General features: G+C 33.1%; 1 long non-coding RNA gene across 1 annotated transcript; it reads left to right on the plus strand.

The window, feature by feature from the left end:
* The first annotated feature begins 7,246 nt into the window (after positions 1–7,246).
* Positions 7,247–7,949, plus strand: LOC145790743 (uncharacterized). Its single transcript, XR_014329857.1, has 2 exons — positions 7,247–7,456; positions 7,722–7,949. It is a non-coding gene; the product is annotated as an uncharacterized LOC145790743 (long non-coding RNA).
* Positions 7,950–9,616: the final 1,667 nt, after the last annotated feature.

A 9,616-nucleotide genomic window follows, 5' to 3' on the forward strand; every position in this document is an offset into this window, starting at 1 on the left:
GCAAATTTGATCGAATTGCTTCAATATTCTTACTCCAGATCTGTGTTTTTTTGTTTATAGATATTAATGAGTCACATTTCAATTTTATATTTGATTCATAGCTTCAAATTGATTAGATTCTACTATAGTTATTTTTGTGTACATATGTACTAAGGTTTCAAATAATGGTGGCATTTATGCGGTTTTGAGGTGTAACGGGCTTAGCATAACTGGTGCGGCAACCAAAGCTGTGAAATTGCATTTGTTGAGGTTTAAAATGTCTTTTTAAGTGGATTTAGTACTAAATTTTATATGATTTTTAATGGTGTCGTAATGACCAGTTAGGGGTTTTACATGAATTTATCTGTTTTAGAGAAATGAATCCAGATGCTGTCATTCAAATAATAATAAATCACTACTAAGGACAATTATGTGCAAAATACGATGATTATTTATTTATCATTTGATAAAGCGCATGTTGGGTAGTTGTTTATTAAGTTTGGTTATTCACATAGTCATTCTATGCCAATTAATGGTGTAAATCTGAGTTTGGGGGTGAAGGAACTTATATTATGGAATTACTGCTGATGCTTTCATTTTGGAATAATTTGTGATATCTACAACTATACAAAAATGCATATTTACTCAAACTATTAAATCTTAATGATAAAAACTGGATGGCACATGCTTGATTGAAACACATGGTTACACCTCTCTCCATGCGTGTGCATGCAACATATTACTCTCTTTTCTCCATGTTCAATTTCTATACCAATATTGATACTACATAAAGAACTCTGAATCTGGTATGCATTTACTAGTTCTTGTATTAAAGCTACTACAGGTTATTGTTGTTGTCTTCTTTAGCTTAATACACATGAATAACTGAAAGTCTGGAATTTTTATTTTTTAATCTTTCATAAAATTGCAGTGATTCTTTTTGATGGTGTGAAGTATAGTATATATATATATATATATTTGGGCTCTAATTGAAGCTGATAACTCTGCGACATAGGTTTTGAGGCAATTTGATAAATGACATGACCCTTCATGTAGGTGTGATGTTTTGCAAAAGGATCAAGTCTTGGAGAATCATGTCCATTGTTAACATCATATAAATGCTCCTAATTAACATAGTGTAGTGTATATTTGATAATTTGACTTGCAGTCAATCCAAAGAGAAGGCAACAATAGATATGCACCAAATTCCATTCAAAAAAACAATGGAAGATTATATTCATATTACTCTAGGACATATCCTTACTAGTCAAATTATTGCTGCTAAAATTATTTGTTGGTCAATATAACCTCTAGCAAAATGAGTAATACAAGTGGGGCAGCAGTGAAGACAATGGTGAACAAATATTAAGTTTTGTTGTCTAGGCTTGATTATTCATATAAATGGAGAGATTGAAGAGATGTGTACCATAGAATTAAGGTTAAGAGATGGTGTAATTGGAGAAGGGATTCAGTTGTATTGTGTATTCAAGGTATAGAACTGCAATTAAAATTTAATTTTTAGGAAAGAACCATTTTCTATTGGAGAGAATGTTGTGTAATCAATGATCACATAGGGCGAGCATGGTAGAAACTGAGATCTTTAGATTGATGTATGGGAAGGCAATAAAGGATAAAATTAGGAATTAGTGTTTTCTTAAGATTGTGCAAGTAGAATTCATTGGAGAGTGAGAGAAAACAAATTAAGATGGTTGGATAACATGCAAAAGAGATGATTGATTGCATGGTTTAGGAAAATGATGAGATCTAGGAAATGCAAGGATAAAAGAGAACAAAAAAGTGCAGACATTTCTACGCAATGTGTCCTATTATCTTTCAAATTTTCTTTTGCATGCAACACACTGCGGGCACTTGGAGGAGACGTGTGTCCATCACTTACACATACATGGAACACATTGCAATTTTGAAGAAAATAACTTGAAAGCCAATGATTAAATTCAGAATATACCTTTTTTAATATATTTTATTTAATCCCTTCTCCTTTAGGTGTGTAATTCGGGATTTCTAAAGCCTAAAATTTTCATTTTATTTATGAGTATAGCCTTGTAATGTAGATGTTAGTACTTCTTGTTCACACTTCTTTTTCAATATATAGAATGTGAAAAATATTTTCTTAATATTTTGATATAATAGAATATAAATGTATTTGCATTGTAAAAATTGAAGAAATTGTTATTATTCTTTTATATATGTAAAAATCTATATTTATGTGTTGTGTCCCTCTCGTGTGGTCTTAATTTTTTGAAATTGCTACATCGAAGTGTACATATCATGTCATATATGTGCTTCATAGACACAAAAAGTTAATGCAGGCTATGGTTTATGAAACTAAAGATGGAAAAATAGAATTCATGTAGTTGGCCCAAAACAATTTTTTTAAAGCTTTGAGTTGAGTTGGACAGAGACCTATGAAGAAATCATTTACACTGTTGGTGAAAACAAACTACCCCTCCCGCACTTTCCCCCTGTTTTTCATTTGATATTATGATAATTTTAATGTTTCTTACAATGATTTTATTTATTCATAATTAGCAACTTGATCTCTCCTTCCCCTTATTGAATTAATAATGTGCTAGCTTCTGTTTCCCTTTGTTGCTCCCCGTTTGTTTCATTTTTGTGCCTTTAACTTTGTTCATGGGTGCATCATTTCTTGCTTGAATGGACCAATCACTTTATGTGGTCCCAAAATTTGGTCTTTAATGGTGTAATGAGCTGAGTTCTCCCCTTATCCTTCCTTTGACAGATTAGTAAGGCTTTGTTTGGCAACTTAGCCACTAAAAAAAAAAATCGAACATCTTAGTAACTTTTTTCAAAAAGTTAAAAAGCCACTTAAAAAAACAATTCCCAAATGAGGCCTAAGTTAAGTTCTAAATAATATCCTATCCTCACATTCGTTATATCTTGTGCCTACATTCTTCTAGAATGATCTGAATTTTTTTTGGGATCCTTCCTTGAAGAGTACAGTGAGTTGCATCCATACAATATTCTTTGCATATTCTTTACCCAATAACTTGGGTTTCTTGCATTGGTTTTTTCTGGACTTGTGGTTGCATCATCTCTATCCTCTTTCTGATGTAGTTGATGCTACATCTACACATGTATTCCAAACCATTAATTTTGTTTATTTGTCTGGCAGCCCTGATGATTAGGAGTGTTTCCTGGATTACTTAGGCTGTTTGCTCGAGGATGACAGTAGCTGGTGTAATGGTGCTGATAGTGATCCAATTCATCCATCAAAATCTGTGGACTGCAAGCTTGCGTGCTTGTCAGATGAAGTGGTGCACATTTTAATCCTTGCATTACATAAATTATTGTTTGGTACAGTTCTTTCCACAAAAGTTTATGCTGAATTTGATTTGTGTGACTTGGATGTGTGCAGTTTGATTCTCATATATTAATTGCGACAGCTTTTGTACAAAAGTTATTCGCAGAAGCCAGTACTGACTCTGCAAGATGTCCATACTTGGCAAATCTTGAGATTGAAAGGAGGAAATTCTTGTTTGGAAAGGGAGATGATGACAAACTAATCGAGGCTCTAATGCAATATTTTTTCAGGTATAGTACAACCTTTATGAATTTCTTACTTTTTTGGGCAAATTACATATACCCCCCTCGAGGTTTAGCAAAATTACAGATACCCCCTGAGGTTTGAGAAATTACAGATACCCCCTGAAGGTTATATTTGCATAACAAATTAGGGGGAAAATTGTTATGAAAATATAAACCTTAGGGGGCAATTTGTTATGAAAATATAAACCTCAGGGGGGTATCTGTAATTTATGAAACCTCAGGGGGTATCTGTAATTTAGATAAATCTTAAGGGAGGTATATGTAATTTTCCCTAATTTTTTTGATGAACTATGGGAAAATGCTATATCACATAGACTCAGGTACAAGTGTCGGGCTTGTGCCTAAGCATTAGACCACCCTAACTCTAAATATTAGTATATAGGGATATGTATCCAAACTCTGTTCTGGTGTATCTGCTATATATGCTGTTCTGCTCTGCTAATCTGGTGTATGTGTAATTATCTACTCTGTTTTAGGTTAGATTTGTTCAACAAAGATTGGATTCCACTCTCATCTATTCATTTTAGGCCCTGATTCTTGAAATCAAGTGATTGTTAAGGTAAATGTTTTTCTTTTATTTCATTAGCATAAGAAATATGAATGAAATTATGGAATTCAGAATGTTTGAATTGTTTAGTATATTTAAGTGATTTACGGATTATAATTTTATAATTTTTATATTTTATAGTTTTGATTTTATTTTTTATTTGTATCTCATAATGCATGCTATCAACTTATTATGATATCTAACTTTTCGAGGGACTGCTCATATAACACCTAGCTTATTGATGAATTCAACCTTATATGTTACTTCTGTTAGATCGCCACTAATCCCAAAAGGTCAAGTTGTGTGGAAAGAGGCCCAACAATGCATATTGAGCTCTCCGACACCCTCGTCATGTGCAATCCCGTCTTGCATGTGGAGATGAAAACATCCTAACATGTGGAGAAGCAAAATGCCAACAAGGAAACAAATGCATATATAGAACTTGAACCTAAGACCTTTATTAACCTGTGGTTTGACACCTTATTAGACAAACACCAGTAGTCCAGAAAATTTAAGACCTTAGGAAAGGGGCCCAACAATCATTACTTTGCTCTCCAATACTGTCACTTGGATTTATCTTTGAAATGAATTTTCAGTTAGCCTTGATGCATCACTGTAGAATGTACTAAGCATTGTAGTCTATCACGGTTACTTGCACTTTTTTGCCCCTTTATGTCATTTTCAAGTATGGCTAGTCAGAGTGTTAATGTAAATCATGTATGATGTATCCACTTCCTACCGTGTCAATACTGTCATGTATGATGTATCCACTTCCTAAGTTTCATGCTTCTTGGGCTACTCACTGTGGGGCTATAACGTAATATGTGATGGTATATTACGTTTGATAGTGAACTAATTATTTGTGTTGAGTATTTCTAATACCGTTGAATTACAGTTCCAGGTCTGAGATGTACGCCTTATAATGGACCGCAATTCAAGTCATTCCAAGAGAGTTGGGTAAGTTCAATTTTTCCTTCCATAGCCAAAAAATTATCTCAATTTAATTTTTTATTATGCTATAACTATTTTAATTCTATCATTAGTGGAGGTTTGTCATCTCGTAATGAGGTCAAAGATAGAAGTCTACACTTCTTTTAACAACTAAGGCTGTTATCAACAAGTGAAGATGACAGAGCAAAAGGCACACTAATCATATTGAAAAAGTCTACATGCTAAATTGACAAGTAATTATGGGCTAACAAAATTGCAGTAAGGCCAAGTCCAATGCTTTGTAAGATAGATGATGACCCCCTGCCCTTCTCTTTCACCCTCCTCCCCCACACAATGTAAACTCGCCAAGTTGTTTTTTTTGGTTTTGGGGATGGGCTTCATGAAATTGCATTGGTTAAAATTTGGTTTCGGTAATGGAGAAATGTTTTAAACATTGCGTAGCTATTAATGGATTTGTATTGTTCTAGTTATTTTAAAATTTTAAGGGTGAATATTGTGGAAAAAAACTGAAGGACATTTTTTTTTTTGGTGAAGGATGGTATTTGCTTTGATGTCTCATATTTCATTTATTAGTGGAAGTTGTTTACTTTCCCTAGTGCTTCCACGCATTAATAGATATTTGATCAATAACAATTAGAGAGTGTTTGATTGTACGATTCGAGTTCATTAAATTGTATACTGCTGGTATATTCTATAAGTCATAATGGTCCATTCCATTTATTGCTTGTTGTATCCCCTGCAAGTTAGTGGGTTTGATGGTGTGGTTAATAATATATTCCCCACCCACCTCCCAAAAAGGAAAAAAAAATATGTTTAGACTGGGCAGTATCATTTGTTAATCTTATTATTGTATTCACTTTCACATCTAATCAATGTCCATTTCCCTTCTTAGTACCATCTAGATGCTAATTCAGCTTCTTTGCAGTTATATTGAATTTTTTGATGCAATGCCAGTCCCTATGGCAATAGCACTCTCTAGCCAGCCTCTTCTTGGTTAGCCAGTAATGGTTAAACCATCAGAAGCTGAAAAAAATCTGGTTCAGTCTACTACAGCCACAGCTGGGGTTGTAGGTGGGCTCATAGGCCCCTATTTGGGGGGAGCTAGAAGAGTATGTTCCTTTCTATTGAGGTAAGAAACATCTTCTATTCCTTTCTTATGCTTTTTCTTATACATGGCTATGTTGCTGCAACATTGTGTCCTTGCTGCCCAGGTGAAGAAACCACACTGGTTGTCTTACCCATGTGCTGCCACTGTCCATGTGACATGACCATAAAGAAAGGATTGGTTTTCCCTCAGCTGATGATTTTTCTTTCGTTTTTCATGTATGAATGTCTAAGTTGATTGGTTTACTTTTTGGGTTGAAAATTTTGCCCTAAATCTGGATGCTTTTAACATAATGCATCTGACCTTTCTCAATGATAAAAGTGTTTTTTTTTTTTCTTTTCTTCTTCTTCTTCTTCTTCTTCTTCTTCTTTTTTTTTAATCTTTTCTGAATCCCAGATTAGGAACAAAAAGCGGACCTTGGAAATTGGTTTGGTCGGAGATAGAGTAGGAAAATTCCTGAACTCGTGCATAAGTTCCGAGTTCCATATTTTCCCCCTCTGTGCATAATGATGAATTCAAATATAATTTCATGATGGGGTAACTGTTTATGCTATGGAGATTCACAAGTACATAAAAGAAAATTATCTTATTTTGAAGTAAAATATGGCTTGATTCCATTAGTTCTAAAATTTCATGTTTATGTGCATTGGCAGAACATATTTTGCAAGGCTCTTGGAAATTTGATGTTGTTAGTTAGAATATATATTCCAATAATGTTGTCATACATTACAACACAAGTTCATCATAGAACTTTGGCAACATCACTCTCCTCAAAACAATTTTTGCATCCCAGGGATTGAGTGTTAAAGACCTTGTTGTTCTTTTAGTTGTAGTAATTTGTCTACTTGGATGATTGTTAATTTGTTGTGCTTGCTGGTATGGCTCATTTGAGAGTTGTGTTTTTGTGTGTTTGGGAGACTTACCACTCACTTATGATGGTTGTTTTATGCTTCAAATGGTTTCATATATTTTTTTTACTAACTTGGTAATACAAAGGCAACACAGTGAAACATTTCAGATATTGAAATTGAACTTTTATTAGACTTTATGCAACTAGGATTAGATCGAGAAGATTTGTCAGTGAGAGTCCTAACTGTTGATTGGCTTTGATTTTGCTGTTTCTGCAATATTAACCTGGTGCTTCTCTTTTCTCTTTTTTCTTTTTTGCCCCTTGCAAATAGCGTGAAGATGTAGCTTATAATTCTAACTACGGAACCCCCATCCACACTCATTGATCTTCTTCCTTTCTCCAGTGGTGATGATAACTCAGCTTTAGCACCTGAGCGGTAAGCTATTACACATTAATGGGATGCACCTTGGGAGGGACCAATATAAGTTGTATGAACTTACGACACATTAATGGGATGCATCATTTGTGAATTAGCCTTAAAATTAATTTTTTGTTCTCATAATCTAAAAAAAAGTCTGTTACAGGGATAAATTGTATAATTGATCTTTTGTATAATTGATTTGTGAGTTACTAATGTTTTTAATCTTTTGTATAATTGATTAATTACTAAAACTTTTAATTTTTTTTTTTTTTTTTTGCAGATTGGATTAGAGTGGCATTTTTGACGTGCAACAATGATGTAATTTGCTTGAATGTTCATTTTTGTTTGATAAGGATACACATACTTTTTGGAGTTGCACTAGTTATTGTTGGATTTTTGGTGGAATTAAACAAGTTATAACTTTTGGATATTTTGTGAATATTTCACTATTTTATTGTATTAGGATGAAATTATTTGTAATGATGAATGGATATCTTCATTTTGTTAATTCGTAAATGTGTTGATAACAGGTTAGGTTAAGTTGTGATGGAATTGTTATATTCAACAGGTTTCAACATGAACAGGGTCATATTTGTTGAACTAAAATTTAGATTTTGATAAAATAGGTATATAATGTGGAAAAAAATATTATGGAATTATTGACAAAATTTTTCATCCCTAAAGAAGGTTTTTTTTTGTCTCTTATTTAGCTTAGGTGGATGATTAATTTTGTCATGAATTCTTTATTTCGTCGCTAAATGAATTTGTCGTGACAAAAAATATTGTCACATTTTGTCACTATTACCCTCAATGTGTGACGAATTTTTTTTGACATTATTTCATTATTTTTAATGACGAATTTATTTTTGTCTCTATTGGTAGCTTCTTTGACAAAAAATTTTCGTCTTCGTTTATATTAAACATGACAAAATTATTTTGTCTCCATTTCTTATTTTTATGACAAAATACTTTTGTCTCTAATTTCTCTTTAAATGACAAAATATTTTGTCGCTAATTACTTCCAAGTATGTTCCCAACAGAATTTATTGGAGACAAAAAAATTCGTCACAAATTTATCATTTTTAATGATGAATTTGTTTTTGTCTCTATTGGTAGCTTCTTTGACAAATTTTTTTTGTCTTCGTTTATATTAAACGTGACAAAATTATTTCATCTCTGTTTCTTATATTTATGACAAAATACTTTTGTCTCTAATTTATGCCTTTAATGACAAAATATTTTGTCGCTAATTACTTACAAGTATGTTCCCAACAGAGTGTATTGGAGACAAAAAAATTCGTCACAAATTTTTCATTTTTAATGATGAATTTGTTTTTGTCTCTATTGGTAGCTTCTTTGACAAAAAATTTTCGTCTTCATTTATATTAAACGTGACAAAATTATTTCGTCTCTATTTCTTATATTTATGATAAAATACTTTTGTCTCTAATTTCTCCTTTAATGACAAAATATTTTGTCGCTAATTACTTACAAGTATGGTCCCAACAAAGTGTATTGGAGACAAAAAAATTCGTCATAAATTTATCATTTTCAATGACGATTTTTTTTTTCCGTCTCTAAGACCCTTTAGCGATGACCCTTTGGCGACAAAACGGGTGACGAAAAATGTTCGTCGTAATTACTTTGGGTGACGAAATATATACATTTTGGGACAAATTTGTTTCGTCTTTAAATCCCAAATTTGTTGTAGTGTGATGATGAGTTGCAGGCTTTGATGCTACTTAGTTCTTTGCCCGAAAGTTGGGAGACTTTGGCTGTGACGCTTAGTAATTTGGCACCTGATGGAGTTGTCACAATGGGCTAAGTCACTAGTAGCTTGTTGAATGAAGAAACTAGAAGAAAATCAGCGGGTTCCTCTCATTCAGAAGCATTTGTTGTGAGAGGCCGAAGCAAAACAAGGCGGAGGAGTAAGACTCCTCACGGTCGTGATCAAAGTCGTGACAAATCAAAAGATGGTTCTTTTTCAAAGAAAGACATTTAGTGCCATTATTGCCATGAGAAATGGCACATGAAGCAGGAATGCCGAAAGCTCAAGAACAAGGAGAAAAGGCGTGACAAAAGTGTGGATAAGAAGCAAGATGACACAATAGTAGTTACTACTGATGGTCTCATGGTCGTTTTGTGAAGATGATTGTATCAATTTTGTGGGCCAAG

This window comes from Camellia sinensis, chromosome 1 (assembly GCF_055761805.1).
Source record: "Camellia sinensis isolate YWXY chromosome 1, ASM5576180v1, whole genome shotgun sequence".
NCBI classification, from domain to species: Eukaryota; Viridiplantae; Streptophyta; class Magnoliopsida; order Ericales; family Theaceae; genus Camellia; species Camellia sinensis.